This window comes from Lycorma delicatula, chromosome 9, assembly GCF_047948215.1.
Source record: "Lycorma delicatula isolate Av1 chromosome 9, ASM4794821v1, whole genome shotgun sequence".
Classification (NCBI taxonomy): Eukaryota; Metazoa; Arthropoda; class Insecta; order Hemiptera; family Fulgoridae; genus Lycorma; species Lycorma delicatula.
The window spans coordinates 16,275,688-16,297,594 of NC_134463.1; the positions used below are offsets into that span (position 1 = coordinate 16,275,688).

The window sequence follows — 21,907 nt, forward strand, 5'->3', positions numbered from 1 at the left end:
AGTATTAAATAATCAGATGTTTCATTAAATGTATTACATACACACATGTAAAAATGCCTATTAAATTACATAAACACATTTTTAAAAGTACGTTAAATTTTATTTTATTATGATTTTTTTTTTTAATTTTTATTATTGAATAATTATTTATTGAAAACTTTTTTACAATTCCGAGTATCAATATATATAAATTAAAAAAAAAAAATTGAAAAAAGGAAATGTAGTCTGATTAGAACCGATGTGTCTTCCCTTCAAGATCCAAATAATTAATAATTAATCAATTAATAATCATTAATTAAAATTTTATTTGTCTAAAACTCTTATATAGTTGAAAATCTCTCAATAAGGGCTTATTAATATAGTTAAGGAAAAGTCCAAAATCCAAACCTGTTTGGATTTTGTGCTTTCTTTTGGACACGTTGGTACAGTCGATTGCAATCAAACGAGGAGGAGGTGCTCAACTAGATGTTACAACAGTCCTAAATCCAAAATTTCAACAATCTACGGCTAATCGTTTTTGAGTTATGCGAGATACATACGCACATACGTATGTACAGACGTCACGCCGAACTAGTCAAAATGGATTCAAGAATGGTCAAAATGCATATTTTCGTTGAAATCTGAAAACCGAAATTTTTCGCCATCACAGTACTTCCTTTTCTTCGTATAAGAAAGTAAAAATAAATGATTATAATTTTAGCGTAAATTCGTAAATAAAAACAAGGGAAATTTCTTCAAAATATCGGTCTACATGTTTAATCATTATCACCCACAGAGGAATTATTAAATTTGAAGATAAATTCAGAAGCGAAACGTAAAAGAAAAAACAAACCGGCAGTTATAATGTAACTAGGCAATTCCTTAGTTACCGTTGCACATAACAAAGTAACGACATTTTTTAGATTTAACAACTTTTTAAACTCAATAACATTTTAAACTCTAAACAAATTTTTCTGCTCTTTATTTATCAACAATAATATTTAAGTACCAAAAACGTTTTACTTTACTACAACAATGTAAAGTTCTCCACAGTATGGTTTATAAGAAAAGTAACCACAGTAGGGTTTTCAGCGAAAAAGAAAAGTTAAAAGTAAAACTAAATATAAAAACACATATATGGAACCGAAAACATTATTTAATTTATAATTTTAAAAAAATAATCCCAGATTACTTTGATATTGTGCAAATTAATATATCTGAGTATTGATATTTTTAAAAGCATCAATAGGTGCGCGTGTGAATGTTTGTTAAAGATATATTCAGCAGAAATAGAACATGTAAAGCATACGTAATCCTACAGAACGGTGATCACAATCACCGATCAGAGACCGGGCCACCCTGGAACTTAGAGGTCAAGGGGAAAATTGGCCACTCACAAGCGAAGAGTCAATGTGGCGAGAGCCGCATTGTAGGACCTTGATGCGACTTTGGACCTTGGGAGTTCCTTGATGCGGTTGCTTTGTTCAACCGACATCAATAGTTTACTTAAGGAAAAAAACTGTGTGAAGCTTAAAATATATGACTGATAAACCAGAGATATATATGGCTGACAACCAGCCAGACAATTAAAGTTCCAAGTGCTTTAATATGGTGGACAGGGTCGATGGCATTCAGCGACCTAGGCATGGCAGAGAATTTCTGTGTAGACGAAATTTTTAACTTGTCATATATATATTTTTAGTAATTAACGGGGTGCGCCTACCATTTTAGCAAATATATGACAAGTGAGCGGTTGGAACACGTAGACCGGTGTTGTATGGCACCGCGCTTAGTCCGCTCATGCTGTTAGGTAAGCTCTAAAAGCTATTTAGGATACTGGTCGCTAAACTGTTCGAGACTCAGTTGCAGTTTGTGGCACAGTCATTCGGTCTTATGCTTTAAGGTAACCGTATGGGATGGTGGCGGAAGAAATGCCAAGCAAACCAATACGTAACCCTACAATGAATTTCCAGATGAAGAATAATCTTTTATTTTAATACGATAGTATAACTTTTTATCTAAGTTAAATTTATTTTCGATTCTTGTAACTTTTTAAGTAAATTTTTCCATCCGTTTGTCGCTTCTTTGTCTTCATCAAAGCCTTTTGATCTGGTTGGTGTGTGTTGTGTATGTTGTGTTAAAACAAAAAGAAAGGCAGCTAGCATTAAAATTAATTTTTTTTTAATAATTATAAAAAAAACATATCCTACATTTGCTATTGCCTATGTCTAGAGAATGAGTCTGTATAATACAGATGGAAAAGATTTAAAACAAAAAATGACCTTCAGTTAATCTTCAAGGATAAAAATGAGTACGTGTCTTAGATACATTGAGAAAAGTATTGAGAGGGTAAAATGAAAACGAATAAGTGGGAGTAGCAAGTTTAATTTTTTTTAACCGTTTTGCAGTAGCAATTGTTCATCAGTGCGATGAAAAAATAAATCAACTCTTGTTTATTATTTTAAAGATAGTTTACTCACACACACATACACGAGGGCACGCGTATAAATTATTTTTTATTGTTTTGTATGACAATCAGATCAGAGATAATCAATTTTAAAAACAAATATTTGTGGTTATATTATATGGAAAAAAGTGTTTTTTTTTTTTACTAAATATTTATATTAAAAATCATATAACGGGTAATTAAATATAAAATATTTTATGAATGACGGATTATATTTGAACTTAATACTTACTATTTAATGCAGTTTAAACTTGAAACCAAAATTAAGTACAATTCAGAAACTAAAACTTAAACTGTTCAATTTTTGGTACATTTAACTGAAAAAACATAGACGAATAATTTTTTAATATTTTGTAAAGTAGATACATTATCGTTTCGCTGATCGTACCAGAGTGGTAACGTCAGCCTAACACAGAAGGTCCCAGGATAGAATTTCATTCAGGCGTGTATTTATTTAATACACTACAAACTGTTATTACAAGAACTAACGAAATTGTTCCGTTAGATTATCAGAATGGCCAAGTGTTTTATTTTAATAATTGTAGATACTAAAGTTGTAATATGTAAATAACCTACATTAATGAATACACCGTTATAAACTATATTAGTTCTTTTACTTAGAACTGTAATTCACGTTTTAATTATAACAGAGAATTAAAAATTACCTAATATTAAACTTATGACAGATTAAAATTTATTCTTAACCTAACTGAAAGTTACATTAGTCTAACATGATTTTTACGAGACATGTATAGTTAAATAATATTAAAAAATAAAATAAAAAACTTGAATACAATAACTAGAAAACTGTATTATTACAAAAAATCGTTTTACTTTTGTAAACAAAGTTTTAAAAAACAAAACATCGTTTTCTTTTAACGGGAATAAACAGCTGACTATTAAAACCATACTAATCCAGTTTGAATTTTTCGAATATCTTCAACGTAAATGTTTCAATAAAATTTACTTTATGAATAATCTATTCTAACGTATTCAATTTGAAATATATATATATTCTGTATAGAAAATAAACTATAACCAAATCCATTTTATACTTACATTTTTCATTCTTATAATAAATTGAACAAATAATGTTTTATCCGTCTTTGAGAACATACAATAATATTCTCTTCATTAACAAATCTTTTTCTTACTTTTCCTAATTGAAAAAATAAATACCGGTAGTAATTTTGTAAAAGATTACTGTTTAAAAAAAGGTTATTAAAATACATTGGCAATTCTGATGACGTATATAGTTCAAAAATATATTTTAAAGCAACTGTTTACAGTTACGCCACGAGAGGTTATTAAAGCAACTAAACAACTGCGAATGCATTGGCACTGAAAAGTCATTAAGTTGTTTGTGTTCTTTTAACGTCGTATCAATTAAGAGACATCTCAGTGTCGTCGAAATTGCTTACTTGTGTGGTAACTTCGATGAATTTTCTACAATGGAAAACCATACAATTCAGGGCATTATTTTAAAGTGAGGTAAATTTGATTTATTTTATTGTATACAACATAATTTTTTTTTTTTTAACAAATCTGTTCCAGATTAAACATCTCTTTTTATAAAGTTAAATGAAAACCGTAAATTAAGATTTCATGAAGAAGGATAGTCCTGGATTTTTGTACATCAGGCAGAAATTTCCGAATGTAAATGAGGCAAAAATTAAAGAAGGAATATTTGTTGGTCCTCAAATAAGAGAGCTGGTCAGAGATGATGTATTAAACTTTTGCAAAACATTTTCTTGGCAAACAAAAATCTTACCACGATATTGTTAATCAACTTCTTACTTAATACAGACCTATGGGATATAATGTGTCATTGAAAATACATTTCCACCACCAACATCTGAATTTTTTCTCGGACAACCTTGGAGATGTAAGTAACGAACACAGTGAACATTTTCACAAAGACATTTTGGTGATGGAAAACCGCTATAAAGGGAAACTAACATGCTAGCCAATTACTGTTTGACATTAATTCGAGATGTGCCTGAGGCTATTTATAAAAGAAATTCATCAGCGAACTCATTCTAACACAAGTATCGCCATGTATAACCTTTACAGATTTTAACTATATTTTCCTGTAATTTTTTTTTTTAAGCGTAATTTATTTAAAACTAAGGGTGTTAGAAAAATTGTGTTTACAGATCTGTAATGTACACAAAAAAGAATTAAAGAAATTGTATCACACTTAGAAACAATAAATTTTATTTTGTCTGTGTGTTATGGTACAATTAAATATTTATTTTATTTAATTAACTATTTTACATCTGTAATGATATCACATTAGAACATTTAATTAGTGCCTGTAACTACATTCTTAGTAAGTAGTGGCAAAGTATTATGTACTGTCACCAATTAACTATCTGTAATCTAATCACATGTTAATTCATTTCACTGTGGGATTTCTGACTTGTGGAGACACATTCCAACAGTGAAATATGTTTTGCGTTCATTTTCTGTGAGCAAGCAGAAGTTGTATCTTAAGTTGTTGGTTTAGATAATTTGTCACAGTCTTTGTTATTGGTGCAATGCATATAAAGCACAAGAGAGATATGAGGTACAATTATTTTTTCTTTCTCTAAAAGTAATGATTTTCATTAATCAGCCAAATGGTGAACAGAGTGAAGATGTCACTTGTACAGCTGAAAATCTCCTGCATCTGGTGGGCTTGGCATATTGTGTGTAAAAGTTTAACTTTGTGAAGAAGACACTTTCACTTCTCCTATTCCTTAGTAACTATTCCTATTCCTATTCCTTAGGGTTACTATTCCTTAGTAACCCTGGTGTGAAATGCTTTTTTATTGAGAATGACAATGGTGTTTTATGGGTACTTATGTCTAATATCTTGTCACACTCAGTCTTTTGTTTATGGCAAATAACATACATAAATGACTACTATTTTATTGAATTCTTTTCAAAAATACATTTCCTAAATGAATAGAAATAAAAAAAAAATCATTAACAGCTGTGGTAGTCCTCTATCATGTAATGTCTAAACTTTAATCCGATTTAAGCTAATTCTTAATTATAAGTAAAGTTGGTCAGCTATTCTTATGCAATGTTGGGACAAATAGATAAAAACTTGCATGTTGTACTTTGGTAAAAATAATATCAACACAATGTATAGACAAATATGCATATACATTAATAATGTAAAAAAAAAAAAATATTTAAATATCTTAGGTCACTAATCTTACAAACATACCCACACTACACTTTCCCATAGTCACTTTCTACTCTTGGGCACTTGTTGCACCATAACACCAACTTTTGTAGAACTTTTTTGAGGTATTCACCACTAGTTCTATATACCCATCTATGAATCCATTAGTTTCATTGATTATACAGATCTACATCTTAATAAAGGGATGGTATTCAAGGAAAGTCCAATTATAGGAGTAATGATAAAACTCCAATTTGAACAAAGAACTGAAGCCTTTGAGTGGCCTGTAGAGTAAGGTAATGCACTTTCATGCAGAAAATAATAGTCATTGAGAACAGCCTGCACCAGTTGTTTTGTCTACCTTCTTCATTTAACAATAAGATTCTGATATCACTGCAATCCCAAGTTTCATGAATTTTGCCAGCCAATTCTTTTCTGTTCAAAATATTGCAATCATCAGTTTTTTCAATCATTTTTCACTTGAATTTGCTTGGCCCTCTTCTCTTTGATTTTTCTGGCATCAGTTACATAAAATCACTCATAATATTACTATAAACATGAGTTTATCAATTTCAATTGATTTCAATTTTAACTGTATGCTTGCTCATAAAAAATGAATCTCAAAACATATCTCACAGTTGGAGAGACAGTAGTAACTTGATATGTTTTATCAGTTACTCCTTTATCAGCAACAAACAAAATGAACTTGAACATGTGGTTAGATTATAAAACTGCCGACTGGTGGCTACTGTACAATATGTCATGTGAGATAAGTAATACCGTATGTTAATGATGACACTATTGTACTGGTTATTGTGATGGAGTAAAGAGGTCAATTTCAATAATTTTTGCGAAAAAGGCATCAGAAACACTTTAATACTTATTTTCCTCAGTAAGCCTTACTCCGTGACATTTTCATTAAGATTGAATCAGCGTTTTTTGGGAATAGATATATGTTGTCATGTCAGGTTATTTGTAACTGTTGAGTTATGACTCCTAAAGAGAGACAAAAATATTAATCACTATTATTGTGAACTATACTCCTTGAGTCAAGCGGGATCCCTTATTCCCAAAATTGATTACATGAATATTGGTTATATCTTTGATAAAGCTCTGGCTTTATCTTTGAGGCTGAGGCAATAGCTAGTAAAGAACCATTCTTAACGGCCTCTTAAAAGAGTTATCTGAGTGTTTATGAGATTTATTTCCCAAGCAAATTATTATTATTATTATTATTTATTAGCACAAAAAACTTAGACTTAGATGTCTTAATGAGTTAATTCAGGCTTATTATTTAATTCACCAAATTTCTTCAGAACATCAAGCATAAAAATAAATTGTATGATTTATTTGCCCTAGTTTTGTATTGTATTGTGTGTGTACTACACGTATATATATATAATGTAAATGTCATGTATATATATATATAAAAATTTATGAGAGTGTATTGACAGGATGAGCTCTGGTAAAAATATCAGCTGGTAAAAAATGATAGCTGAATATAAACAAATTTATTTACTATTACAAATGAATAAGAAGAAAGAACAGTTTATGTAACTAATTAATAAGAAGAAAAGAACTAAGTCTAAGAACTAATGAAATGTGCTTCTGAATTTTGAGGTGGAATATTTAGACAGTCCGAAATAGGTAACAGAAGTAATAAAATAACAGCAACAATAATAAAGAAAATTAAATAAAATCTTTAAATTGCTTTATGTAGGGAATACAAATATAGATTTAATAAAAGCCACAATAAACTAAAAAATAATAGTATGCCTTATTTACAGGCATATTCACTATAATTTATATATTCACTTTTAACATTAATGGTGACTCCTGTATTTAAGCTATATCTTCACAAAAAAAAAAAATGATAATAATAATCTTAATCTGCATTATTTGTATTATTAACCACTAAAAGTTACTACTCTTGATCAATCTCAGTCTAATTATTATTAGCATGTAAAGAAAAAAGTAACAAATGTTTAGCAGTTTTTCAGAAAATAAAAAGCAAACAAAATAGAATAAATGAGTTTTTTTAGATTTTAATATGGTTCATTAATCTTTTTCTAAAGTTTAATTAGTATATTGGAATTTCAAAAATTTAAATAAATATTTTATATATCTGATATCTTATAGGGATAAATTACAATATAAAAGTAGATATGAAGTGATTCAGATCTTTCCCTTCTTTTATCATTCTATTATTTCTAACTTTTTGTTCAATCAGATGTTAGCCATTTGATATATCTACAGAAAGAAGCATTTTGCTTCTACTGATTAATTTTAAATTATTTGCTTAGAACACTTAAAGGGATCTGGAAGCATCATTTGCCCATAAAATATTTTAAAAGATGAATTTACAACTTATTAAATTTTTTATATTTTGAGGACAATGTTTCATAATGTGCTAGTTAATCCAATAATTGGTCTTGTCCAGTCTGTGATTAATGGTGTTGGAAAGTTACTAATTTGATACTAATTTACAGTACTAGAATTAACAATAAATAAAAACAATTAATATTAACATGAAAACAGATACAAAATTACATCAATTTTCTGCCATAATTTGACTATTTGAAAACTGATAAAAATAAAATGTCGTTTTGTTCAAAACAAAGGGCTTAATATTTTAGCATAACATACATTTTGATAAAACTAATATTTATTGAGATGAAAACTAAACATGGCTGCCACTTTTTTGCTAATTTTTAAACTGTTACAAAGATGCTTACCAAATAATGAAGTGATTCCTCTTTCCGAACTTGAGATATAAATTTTTATATAAAAATAACAAAATGGCGGACAGGGGTAGAATGAAGGAGAAATTGCCATTTTTCCTAAGGAAATTTTTGTTTGTTTAGTTTTACAAGTAGAATCCGAAAAAGTATAACCAGCCCACCATTATAGAAACACTGAACAACCCTATCATAAATAAACATTTACCCCTAATACCAAATATATATAAGTTGCCTTATGCAATGCATGCTAGACTATATGTTTATGTATTAAATGCCTTATTGAAGTTTAGATTCTCTACACCTACTTTATCTTTCGTCTTCAGTAAGATTCATTATTTCCTGAATAAAATTTATTAATGCACTGATAGTGGTTTGGAATAATGCCATATAAAAATCATTAAATAATTTATATTTAATATAGTAATATTTTTATTTATATTTACAAAAAAAAACCTGTCATTTTACTTAGTTTATTTTCAGTTAATTTGAAGAAACAATGTAAGAGAGAAATACATTACGCTTATAGTTTTGAATTCTCAAGTCTGTTAACTTTTTTTTGAAGGTAGGTCTAACAGTTCTTATTTTCAAACATTCTGGAAATTCTTCACTGCTGTAGTATAATTTTAGTTAGCTGAATAAGAGGTTTTCTTTTGTTTTCAGTCATTTACTGGTTTGATGCAGCTCTCCAAGATTCCCTATTTAGTGCTAGTCATTTCATTTCGGTATACCCCCTACATTCTACATCCCTAACAATTTGTTTTACATATTCCAAACATTGCCCACCTACACAAATTTTTCCTTCTACCTGACCCTCTAATATTAAAGCGATGATTATTCCAGGATGCCTTAATACGAGGGTAAGTCAATTATTATCCACAATGTAGTTATAAATTTTATTGCAATACAAATAGGAAACTTACATGTACATCATTTTTCAACATAGTCAACTTGCATTTCAACACTTGGTCCATCATTGCACAAACTTCCTGTTGCCCTCATAAAAGAAGGTTTTCGGTTGAGCTGTGAGCCAGGAATGCACTGTTTTGTCCAAGGTAAATCGAAGGCCCCTTAATGCCTCTTTGAGTAGACCAAACAAGTGGTAGTCAGAAGGGGCAAGATCAGGACTATACGGAGGACCAGCTACTTCAAAGTTGAGTTTCTGGAGTGTTTCAGCAGTGTGGGGAGCAGTATGTGGACGGGCATTGTCGTGCAACAACACAACACCTTTTGACAGCAGTGCTCAGCGTTTGCTTAGAATTGCAGGCTTCAGCTTTCCAGTAAGCATCTCACTGTAACGCGCACTGTTTATTGTTGTGCCCCTTTCCTCATAATGTTTCAGTACTGAGTCCCAAAAAACCGTAAGCATCAGTTTTCCTGTGGATGGTTGGATCTTGACCTTTTTTTTACAGGGTGAATTTAGATGTTAACAGCCCATACTCTGCCATTTACTGATCAGCTCGTAATGATGGATCGATGTTTCGTCACCGGTGATGATTCTGTCTAAGAAGATGTCATGTTCGTTACCATAGCGATCCAAATGTTTTTTGCAGATGTCCAAGCGCATTTGTTTATGCAACTGTGCTAGTTGTTTTTTAGACTTTATGAAACCCAAGTCTGTTGTGGATGATTTCGTAGGCAGAACCATGACTAATCTGCAGACGATGTGCCACTTCATCGATAGTTACTCGTCTGTCTAAGAAAACCATGTCACATGCACACTCAATGTTTTTCTCATTTGTGGTGGTAAATGGTCGTACGGCTCCTTCGTCGTGCATAACACTCGTGCGACCATTTTTGAATTTTTCAATCCGTTCGTAGACACTCCATTGCGGCAACACACTGTTCACATACTGTACCGAAAGTCTTCGATGAATTTTAGCCCCTGATTCACCTTCTGACCGCAAAAAACGGATCACTGACGTTTTTCTTCTTTGGTGCAAACGGTTAATGGTAGAGCAGCGATAATGGAACTAATATAGCAGCATCAAACCTGCACAGACATAACAACAATTAAACCACGCATGTGTCATCTACACAACACGACAGTACTACCAACATAACCAAAAATATACCTAAATTGAAATAATAATTGACCTACCCTTGCATGTGGCCTATAAGTCTGGCTCTTCTTTTAACTATTTTTTTCCAAATGCTTCTTTCTTCATCGATTTGCGCAATACCTCTTCATTTGTCACTTTATCCACCCATATGATTTTTAATATTCTCCTATAGCACCACATTTCAAAAGCTTCTAATCTTTTATTTTCAGGTACTCCAATTGTCCAAGTTTCACTTCCATATAAAGCGATGCTCCAAACATATACTTTTAAAAATCTTTTCCTGACATTTAATTTTTATTGTAAACAAATTATATTTCTGACTGAAAGCTCGTTTTGCCTGTGCTATTTGACATTTTATATCATTCCTGCTTCGTCCATCTTTAGTAATTCTACTTCCCAAATAACAAAGTTCTTCTACTTCTATAATCTTTTCTCTTCCTTTTTTCACATTCAGTGGTCCATCTTCATTATTTCTATTATATTTCATTACTTTCGTTTTGTTCTTGTTCATTTTCATGCAACGAATCTCTTTCATTGTTCCTTCTAAATCCTTTTTACTCTCAGCTAGAATTACTATATCATCAGCAAATAGTAGCATCTTTATCTTTTCACCTTGTACTAATACTCCGGATCTAAATTGTTCTTTTACATCATTAACTGCTAGTTCTATGTAAAGATTAAAAAGTAACAGGGATAGGGAACATTGATGTCGGACTCCCTTTCTTACTACGGCTTCATTCTTATGCCCTTCAATTATTACTGTTGCTGTTTGGTTCCTGTAAATGTTAGCAATCGTTCTTCTATCTCTGTATTTGAACCCTAATTTTTTTAGAATGCTGAATTTTTTATTCCAGTCTATATGTTATTGAATGCCTTTTCTAGGTCTATAAACGCCAATTATGTTGGTTTGTTTTTCTTTAATCTTCCTTCTAATATTAATCTGAGCGCTAAAATTGCTTCCCTTGTCCCTATACTTTTCCTGAAATGGTCTTCTCCTAACACTTCTTCCACTCTCCTCTTAATTCTTCTGTACAGAATTGCATGGCTAGTTAAGTTAATTGTTCTGTATTCTTTACATTTATCTGCTCCTGCTTTCTTTGGTATCATAACTATAACACTCTTTTTGAAGTCTGATGGAACTTCCCCTTTTTCATAAATATTACACACCAGTTTGTATAATCTATCAATCGCTTGTTCACCTGCACTGCACAGTAATTCTACAGGTATTCCATCTATTCCAGGAGTCTTTCTGCCATTCAAATCTTTTAATGCTTTCTTAAATTCATATCTCAGTATTGTTTCTCCCCTTTCATCCTCTTCTTCCTCTATAACACCATTTTCTAATTCATTTCCTCCTTCAATATATTCACCCACCTATTGACTTTGCCATTCGTATTATAAGTCAGTGTACCATCTTTGTTTAACACATTACTAGATTTTAATTCATGTGTCCCATAATTTTCCTTTACTTTCCTGTATGCACTGTCTATTTTACCAATGTTCATTTCTCGTTCCACTTCTGAACACTTTTCTTTAATCCACTCTTCTTTCGCTAGTTTGCATATCCTGTTTATAGTATTTCTTAATTGTCTATATTTTTCTTTAACTTTCTTTATCACTAGCATTGTTATATTTTCTATCTTCATCCTTCAGCTGCAATACATCGTCTGAAATCCAAGGTTTTCTACCAGTTCTCATTGTTCCGCCTAAGTTCGCTTCTGCTGATTTAAGAATTTCATTTTTAACATTCTCCCATTCTTCTTCTACATTTTCTACTTTATCTTTTTTACTCAAACCTCTTGCATGTCCTTCTCAAAAATCTTCTTTACTTCCTCTTCACCAAGCTTCTGTAAATTCCACCGATTCATCTGACACCTTTTCTTCAGGTTTTTAAACTCCAGTCAGTCTACATTTCATTATCAAAATTATGGTCGCTATCAATATCTGCTCCAGGGTAAGTTTTGCAGTCGACGAGTTGATTTCTAAATCTAAAATAGGAATAAGAGGTAACAAGCTTATTAAAACACTTTAGGAAATATCATCCCGTTCACCAGCGCTTTGATATTACTTTTAGTTATTGCATTTAAAACTTTTAACTGCAGAAGTTCCTCATTAATGTAAGCTGTTATTTTTTTTCAAGTATTTAGTTTACAATATGTCAGCTAAGTTTATTAATATTGTTTTTTTTTTTTGGGGAGGTTGTAAATAATGATTATTTAAAATACTGCAAACTGATTCAGAGTTATCTATATAATATTATTGTGTATCTTATGCTTAATATTGCCTTCTTTTTCATGTACTGATAAATTAATACTGCTACTACATAATCTATTACTTCCAGTGCGGTTATAATTACAAGTTTTTTCTAGTTCCAAATTTATTGTCATAAAAATTGTATTTTGTCTTTTGAAAAATGTTTAATATTTATTTGTAAATTAATCAAATTTATTTCACTTGTCCCTTAATAATAAAAGTAAAAGTTCTTCCTTATTGATATATGATTTATGAAAACTGTTGTTTATCTTTTTCTTAAATTTTAGGACATGAAAAGTCATAATAATATGAAAATAACATGGAAATGCATTCCATTTACTATTTACATCCTATTCATATACTATCTACAAATGTATTTAATATAAACATAGCCTTAATCTTTAGGAAAGTAACATAGTTTTCTTATATCATATATTTTCTGAACCTATAATCTTTTGTGTAAAAAATGTTTAGTTGAAAATGTGTAAAATTTCTTAAGTCTTCATTACTGCATTATTATTATATTATTACTGACAACAGTTTGGTGGCTTGGTGTTTTAATTACTTGAAACGTTAAATGATTCTAAAGTATTAATAAGGTTAGATATATCGCTACAGTTCTTTGAAGTATCAGTATTAAAATCCCCCATCATGATTTTAAAATTCATATCTTTAAGAAAAATTTATTAAAAAAAAAAAAACCAGGTACCTTATAGAAAAACACTGATATGACTACATGGAACCCTAATTGTAATAAAAGTATTCATTTTCTGTTTTTTTTTTACTTTTAACTTCATAAGAGATTTTTATTTTCATTTTGTTTTTCTAAGTGTTAGATAGTTTAAACTCATTACAACTAATATTTTCATGTAAACTGGTGTATCCTCTCGCATAAAGTTTTTCTGGAAATACTACTGAAAGGAATACAGCCTTCAAGTAAACTGTGTTAAATTTATTCTTTGTAAGTTCTAAATCATAATAAAAATGCTAGAACTCTGATATTACATTATTAATGTACTGCACATTTTTATGTAATATACTAATAGATTTGGAATTTATCTGTACACCAGTTAAATAATTGTGGTATACAATTAGAGGAATAGGTGGCATTAAAATAACCAGGTGGGTTATTTTATATATTATTGCCACCAAGGTCTCTCTCCAAATCCTTAAAATCCCCATCAATACTAGATTTAGGTTCAAGTATTGGTTTGGAGTTAGCATAATAAATGACGATTTTTCTTGTGTTTATTAATTTCCTGCCAAAGTAATTTTTCCACATAACACATTTTTATCTTTTTAAAAAAAAATACATACTATATGACTTGTATCTATTTTTCTATCCAGTTTATGCACTATCCTAACTAAATTAAAATTGGACTGCACATTTTGCTTTTGAACGTATAATTCTAATTTTAATCTAATCTCTTTATTTACACAAACTTGAGATAAGTTGTGTGGAATATTTGCACATATTCTGTATAAATTAAACAATCAAATAAATGAATAGTAATCATATAAATAAAACAATTGCAAGTTACAAGTTCTTTTAACTTGCTAACAAAATTATCTATCAGTTTCATTTCAGTTGTTTCACAAATTTACTAATTTAGCAGTGGATTTTGAAAACCAATAAATACTACAGTGGCTACTATTATGATTGAGGTTATTTATTAATCTTCAATGCACTTTTCACCATATAAAATTATAGGTTTTTTCTAATTTTTACTGGATTTTTTTAGATAATGCATTTACCTGCATTATTCTTTTTATAGTCAACAACACTTCAATTTTATCTACTAATTGTAAAAGAAGATACGCTCTCATTTAGAAATACATTTAATCTATGTGGCAACTACGAATGCATATCAGAATTAACTTATTCACATTTTTTGGTCCAGGTTGAACAAACAGTTCTCCATTATTAAATGTTGTTTGTCTCTTGTCCTGAGGAGGTACTACTTATTAACACAGTTTTATATTTTATGTAAAAAATAAGAGATTTCTGTCTGTAAATAATTTCACTTTTAGTAGATATATATTGTCTTAAAATTTTATAAGCAAGTTATTTATTTATTGTCTACACTTTCATTTTCGTATATGCAATTGCTTATTTAATGCATTTTATATTTGAAAAAAAAACGTAAAATACACACATGTTAATTGTTTGGTACAGACTTAATTATAATTAAATTTATTTTACCCCGATCCCCACTATTAGGATTACAGTAATATTAAAGTAGAACGCGATCCTACAAATGAACAGCTTTGCAAAGTAGGGACTCGCTAACCTTACACTGCCCCCCCCCCCTCAAGCGTCACTCCTGTACGCAATTAATTTATTTGCACAGTTTTCTTTATTGGGGCGGCCAAAACCACATCTGCCCCGCCTGGCGCCTAAAGATCTTTCGGACTAGCTCTTCAAAAGAGCCGAGTCATACAGACTGATTATTGTCCAGGGACATTAATCAGTGCATGATGGGTCGCGGAGTTGCCGGCCATACACACGACAGACCATCTGGGTCGCGTACGTGCTATTGTCGGCCATACACACGATAATCCATCATGACGATCAATGGCGCAGGTTCCTAACTGGTTATTGAAGACTGCGTCGGCTGGTCGCTATTATACATTTTTAATGTCATTTTCGAGAAGTTCTATTTCATTTCATTCCAGTTATGTATTTTAGTAGTGTTATCAGTGTCAAAAGATTTCTAAATGAAAAATTAATTAAATAAAATAATTATACGATGACTAAATAAACATAAACAACATTATAACCAATAAACTAGTTATTTTATTAAAATAATTTTTGTATAGTACTGCTGTTAAAACGGTTAGTGGTGATTTTTCGAACTAATTAATACTTTTTATATAAAGTACTAATTGCAGAAACTCGTAATAATAGTCATTTGTTTACGTTGCCGATTCTCTCGTGTACCATAATTGGGTTCCATAAAGTGATTTATGTACCATACTAAAAAAAAAAAACTTGTTAAATAAGAAATATGCTATTCTATTAAACAATGATTAACTTATGAACAGATCAGTAAGATTACTTCTATAACTATAAACGTTACTATTATTTATTCAACCGTTTAATATTTTTATGTAATAGCTAAGATGTAATATTTATTGAGTAGTTAAAACAGTCTGATTTTTAATTTTTATTATAGGAAAGAATTATTCCCCGACTGAATTACATAGAAAATATTAAGCAAAACTTGAAATTTTTTATTATTTATTTTAAAAATATCTTTAAGGTACTTTTTAGAAATTTAGTTAGTGTTAACCATTTACTACTAAAAAAATTTTTTCCTCAAATACTTCCTGCATCTGTTTTATATATTTCAACCGTGTCTTCCCCTACAGTTTTCCTTTCTACATATCCTTGTATTACCAAACTAAATAAATCCGTATGTCTTAATATCTGGCCCACAAATCTATTTCATCTCTTCATTGATCCTGTAACAAATGTTTCTGCACTGCTTTTTATCTTGATTTTCATCAATTAACTTAATTTTCAATACCCACACTAAAAATGTCTGCCTTTTTATTGTACATGTTTCTCCTCTGTAAAGTGCTATACTCTACAAACATACATTTTTAAGAATATCTTTATAATTCTTTGATCCATATTTGACACTGGCAGACTTCTTTTTGTATGAAGCAGCTCATATTTATAGCTGTGTGCATCTAATGTTTCCTTTACTTTTTGTAATCTACCCTTTGGAGTTATATTATCAACACATATGTAGGTGCAGTGACTGAAATCCTATGTACTAGCATTTTGCATACATTGGCCTCTGTTACAAGCAAACTAAAAACATTGTCATTTTCTATATAAATCTATTGTGGTATGTTAATATATAAAAAATAACTTTCATAGACTTGCTGTAACGTATGTAATTATTGAGTTTTATTCTAAGTTATATATTGATGTTGTGATTTAGGCCTACTTCCTGTTGTAATGTGCTATTTATGAATTTTTGTAAACACAACACATAATTCTAAGAATTTCATTTACTTATTTTTAATCTACTCTAATCATTGTATTGTGAAGAATCATACATCACATATCGCTTGTAATTATGTTCTAGAAGTGAATATTATAGAAACATTTATTGCAATGTATATTTTTACTTAATGAAGTGAATAGCTGTTAGCGACTTATTTTTACTATTTGTTATGTTGTTTTCATTTAAGCCTCATCATAAATTCAGTCATTTAAATTTTTAATATTTCAATACAGTTATTTTCTTTTAAGATGTCCAGTAGAGAGGAAACGTACAATAGTTCATACTCAGGTGAGGAAAATTGTATTCAGTGTTTACAGTTTCTTTTTACAAAACAATGCTGGAACAATTCCTAAATAGTGAAGAAAACTGAAGTGCTGAATACGGTTGTTCAAGCGTCAAAAGTATCAAAACGAACGGTCCAAAGAGTTATAGCAGAAGTGAAATCAAATGAAACTGAGGAGCCATTCATGTTTGTTTTACTGAGAAATGTGTAAATCACCCCAGTACTGCGTGCAATTTAGATTCGTTTGACATTGATGCTTTGAAGCATTTATTAAATAAATTTTATGTAACCGAAAAATGCATTCCTACAATGAAGAGAATTATGCAAAAAGCTCGCAAAAGTTAAATTAATTTCAAAGGGAGTGTAAGATCTTTAAGGAGAATACTATGTAAAATGGGATTTACATGGAAAAAACAGAGACCACTGGAAAATGCTGATAGAAAGGAATGACATTAAAATGCAAAGAATTAAATTTTTATGACAAGTTTCCCTGTTTCACGAAGAAGGAAGATCGATTGTATACACGGATGAAACCTACATTCATAGTAGTCATGTGACACCGATATCCAATGGCTCACTATTAATAATTGTTCATGCTGTCTGTAATAAAGGATTCATTAACAATGCTTTACTTAATGTATGAGTCAAATAAGAAAGTAGATTATCACAAATTGGTGAATTCCAAAAAGTATATGAAATGGTTGTGGGAGAAGTGTATTTCCAACTTGCCACCATGGATAACGCATCACATCACAATATTCTGCTATAAAAACAGCTTATTCTAATTCTTTAAAAAGCGATATGATAAAATGGTTAGCCAAACAATGAATTAACTGTTCATGATGAAGACTGAATTATATATTATAAAATTACACAAAGAAAAAAGAAATTTCTAATAGATGAGATTTTTGAAAATGTAGGTCACACGGTTCTACGGTTGCCACCTCCCTCACTTAAATGCCATTGAAATTATCTGGAGTCAAGTGAAAGGGGAAGCAGCTAAAAGAAATACAACTTTTAACATGTCAGACGTTCTTAAGTTAGCTGAAGAGAAATTTCATAAAGTGTCTGAAGCTGAGCGGAACAATGTCTGCGAGCATGTTGTCAACTTTGAAAAAAAAATGCATTGAAAATGCACATATATATGATGTGCGCATCAACAATTTTGTGATAAAAAGTGAATTAAGAATTGCACATGAGCTCTTTAGAATTTACCGATGACAGTGACTTCGGAATTCACAAGCTACAGCAATAAAGTGAGTAGAAAAAATAATTGTTTAAAGTACTTGTTTTAATTAAATAGCATCGTATGTATTTTTGGTTATAAATATCATCTATATTAAACTGATAATGTTTTTAGTCGGCCTAGTACTATCCCAAATGTTTGGCGAATGCTAGTAGTTTTTTGTGCTAACTTATGTGCCAATAGTTCTATAACTATCTATAAATATTGAAAAATTAATGCTTATTTAATTCTGACGCTGAAACAATGATATTTGAAACAGAGGTTTAACTATAAATAGAAGAGAATAGTAAGATATATTGCCTATGACCAGTCAGCTGTATGATTATATTATCTGATCTGACAAAAATAATGTCATTAATCTTTTCTTCTTTTTTTAAAATTAGTCCTAATATCCACCAAGACAGTAAAATGATTCTAGACCTACACATAGATGAAAACAGTTTAATGCTTAAATAATTATTTTAAGACCGATTGATTATTCAGTAAAAATGTAGTGAAAGTAAACAAACTGTCTCGCATGAGATTGATTCAGTTGTTTGTTTTAGTCGATGTGAATATTAAAGTTTTATAAAATTGATGATGGACCAAATATATGTTCAATAAATAATTTCATGTATACAGAGCAATCAAGTCAAGATGGCCACCATTGGGATTCAGAAACTATAAGTTATGAGAAAATTTAAATGGAAAACCTTCCCTAGATTTTCTCTACATTAAAAATACAGTATTACCAATTTTGAAATCTTAGTCCTTTTTCCAATGCGGCAGCCAACTTCATTATTTCAAATGGAAACCTTTTCTAAAATAATGTTTTAAGACATTTTTATTCGTGGGTATTTTTCTCTAAAAAATATTCTACAACCAATGGTTCAAATACGTAGATTTGTCTATATACATACATATGGCTTCCACATTTGATTTTACAATTGTCAGCCTGTCACTGTAACAGCTGTGTTTAGAGAAAAATACCCAAGAATAAAATTGTATAAAAATACTATTTTCTACCTAAAAATGCAATAAAAACAAACATTAGGTTTCCATTTCAAACAATGAAGTTGGCTGCCATATTGGAAAAAGGATGAAGATTTAAAAAATTGGAATATTTTTTTTTAACAGAGGGAAAATTTAGGGAAGGTTCCCTGTTTAATACATTAACTGGCCACGGGAATTTTCATGCATTGTAACAACAGGCCATTAGAATGCAAATGGAATCTCACCGCTCATTTCCAACTGGCCATGAAATTCCAATCGGAATTTCAGTCTGACTAATTTACAAATCATTGTGACTCCATCGGGGCTAGTCATGGGAATAGTTTGATTAAAATTAGTCAGGTAGTCAATTATTAAAATTAATGACTAATTTAACAACACACAAATATTGGTCGATTGATTCTGAAAATTAGTAGTTGCCTACGACTTAACACAATATTAGTTGATCGAATGACAATATTAGTTGATCAAATAAACTGCCTTTACATTGAATTATAAATTAGTCATTAGTCAAAAACATTAATTGCTATAGAAAGTAGGACATTTCTTTCAGTTTCATTCCACACCAAAGTATGTAGTGTTAGCCGATTATGCTGTCTCAATCTCCCCAATATTCACAGTCACCTCCACCTTCTCACGTTTTAACTTAATCTCTTTTCCCCGATTTTCCTTTTTTCCCGCGCGTAAATTGGTCCAGTAGTGTTATAGTTAAAAGATGGCACGTGTGTGTATATATATATATATATATATATATATATATATATATATACAGAAGAAGAAACTCATGTATATTTCTTTTTTTGTTTCGTAAATATCTCGACACCGGCCCCACCGGTATTGTCACAGGCTCGAACTGTTTAAGTAAATTTACACATTCAGTTAAAATATTCCATAGAATACTTTTTGTGGATTGTGGACTTTTTGACAATGCTGCAAGTGTAGCTAACAGGGATATTTCTTCAGTTCTATTAACTTTTCAAACATCATAGGCGTTGAATTCTACCTTGTAACAACGCCAGCTTTTAATTTTAATTCTTTTTCCCCCATTTGTAACTGTACTACTGTTAATTTATCGGCTGCAACTACGCTATGCCTGAAATGCGATAGAATGAATATTTCTACATGTTTAAATCTGGTAGCTCATCACACTGTGAAATCGCATCATTTAATACTAGATTAAGCATATGAGCTAGCTACATACGGAAAGTTACAGAAACCTAACATTTTTGCGGCACATTTCATATTAGCGCCCCCGTCCGAAATCACTGCCACAATTTTATTACTAATATTCCATTCGTGAAAAAACCTCTTAATTTTTCGGCCAAATACTGTCCTGTATGATGTAATTGCAGTTGCGTTGTACATAAAACGAAGGATGTCTTTGTTCAAAAAAATGATTTGTTACGGTCAGATAAGAAACCGCATTTCTTGATGTCCAAGCGTCCGTTGCTATAGATAAATAAGTAATTTTATAAAAATATATTCTATATAAATTCTAATAAGAAATATGTTCTTAACTGTTGATTTTGCATTTGTATAAATGTTTGACATAATAGAATTCATTAATTTTTTCCTGCTCGTCAAGGTGTAGCGCGGCTCTAGTTCTTGTAACAATCTTCCATACCCTTCATCTTTTACAATAGACAGAAGCTGTAAATTTTTGAAAATCAGTCCCACGAAATTATCAATTTTTTAACAAACTTTCTTTACAAACAAATCTTTAGATTTATATTGCACAAACGACCGGATTAAATTTTAGAAGATATGGAAAGTGACATAGACAACGGAAATCGTTGTGGGTGCAATGAACTGATTAACCTCGCTATTTGCAATCTTTGAGCGTTTTTCTGAACAGCTTGGCTCTCCCGCGGAATCGAAATATTCAATGACATTAAAATCAGCTCGGATATGTGGTGGTGGTACAATCACGGTTTCGTAAACTCCTACGTGTTTTCGCTTTAGACGTTCTCTTAAATTTGAGGTGTTGCTAGATGTTTGAGTTTTTTTTATATACTTTACATGTTGCTGTTGTTAGAGAATTGTTCTCAAAAAAATTCCAAATACCGGATCGTTTATTCATCTTAAAAAAAAAAAAATAACAGGACGGCCATCAATTCGCAAACTATATCGGGGCAGACCGACTAACTTATAATTACAACAAAAAAATAATAATACTTATGTACCGGACCTAATGAACTACACCGAAAGAGAATTAATTATAAGACAAGAATGAATTGAGTTATTAAATAATTAAAGAAGATTATTCCAGCAGATCTAAAGAGCAGAAGTTATAATTAAAACACCTTACAGTACAAGATATGTTGCACTAAACAAGAAGATACGACTTTTTATTAACGCGGATAAAAAAAACTGATAAGATATTAATAAAGGGAGGGAACGATTTTTTGAAATTAATTGCACAATGATGAACAAAGCCGACCTCATTTGAGTTGCGTATTGGTACCCCTTATTTATTATTCCTTACTTTTTCTGACTACGACCTATATTAGTCGAAAAATTAAGTCTTCGACTAAAAGTATTATTTACTTTTTTTAATTTTTTTTGGAGGGGATTTTACGTAGAAAGAGGTTAAAAACTATGCTCCCAGATACCACAACGCGCCCGTATGTGGTTATGTCGGGTTCCAGCTAAATCGACCCGGGCCTATCAAGCCAGAACCGACTAAAAAACCCC

The 21,907-nt window shown here is 30.4% G+C and overlaps 1 protein-coding gene across 3 annotated transcripts in view; it reads left to right on the forward strand.

Annotated features, from left to right (window-relative positions):
* Positions 1–3,729: 3,729 nt before the first annotated feature.
* Positions 3,730–21,907, forward strand: part of LOC142330479 (angiotensin-converting enzyme-like) — a 102,419-nt gene continuing 84,241 nt past the window's right edge. For 2 of the 3 annotated variants that reach the window (XM_075375743.1, XM_075375747.1), the window contains exon 1: positions 3,731–3,937. The gene's annotated coding sequence lies outside the window, so the exon portion shown is untranslated. Of the gene's footprint in view, positions 3,938–21,907 lie in introns of all 3 variants that reach the window. The other variant, XM_075375746.1, reaches the window with a different exon arrangement.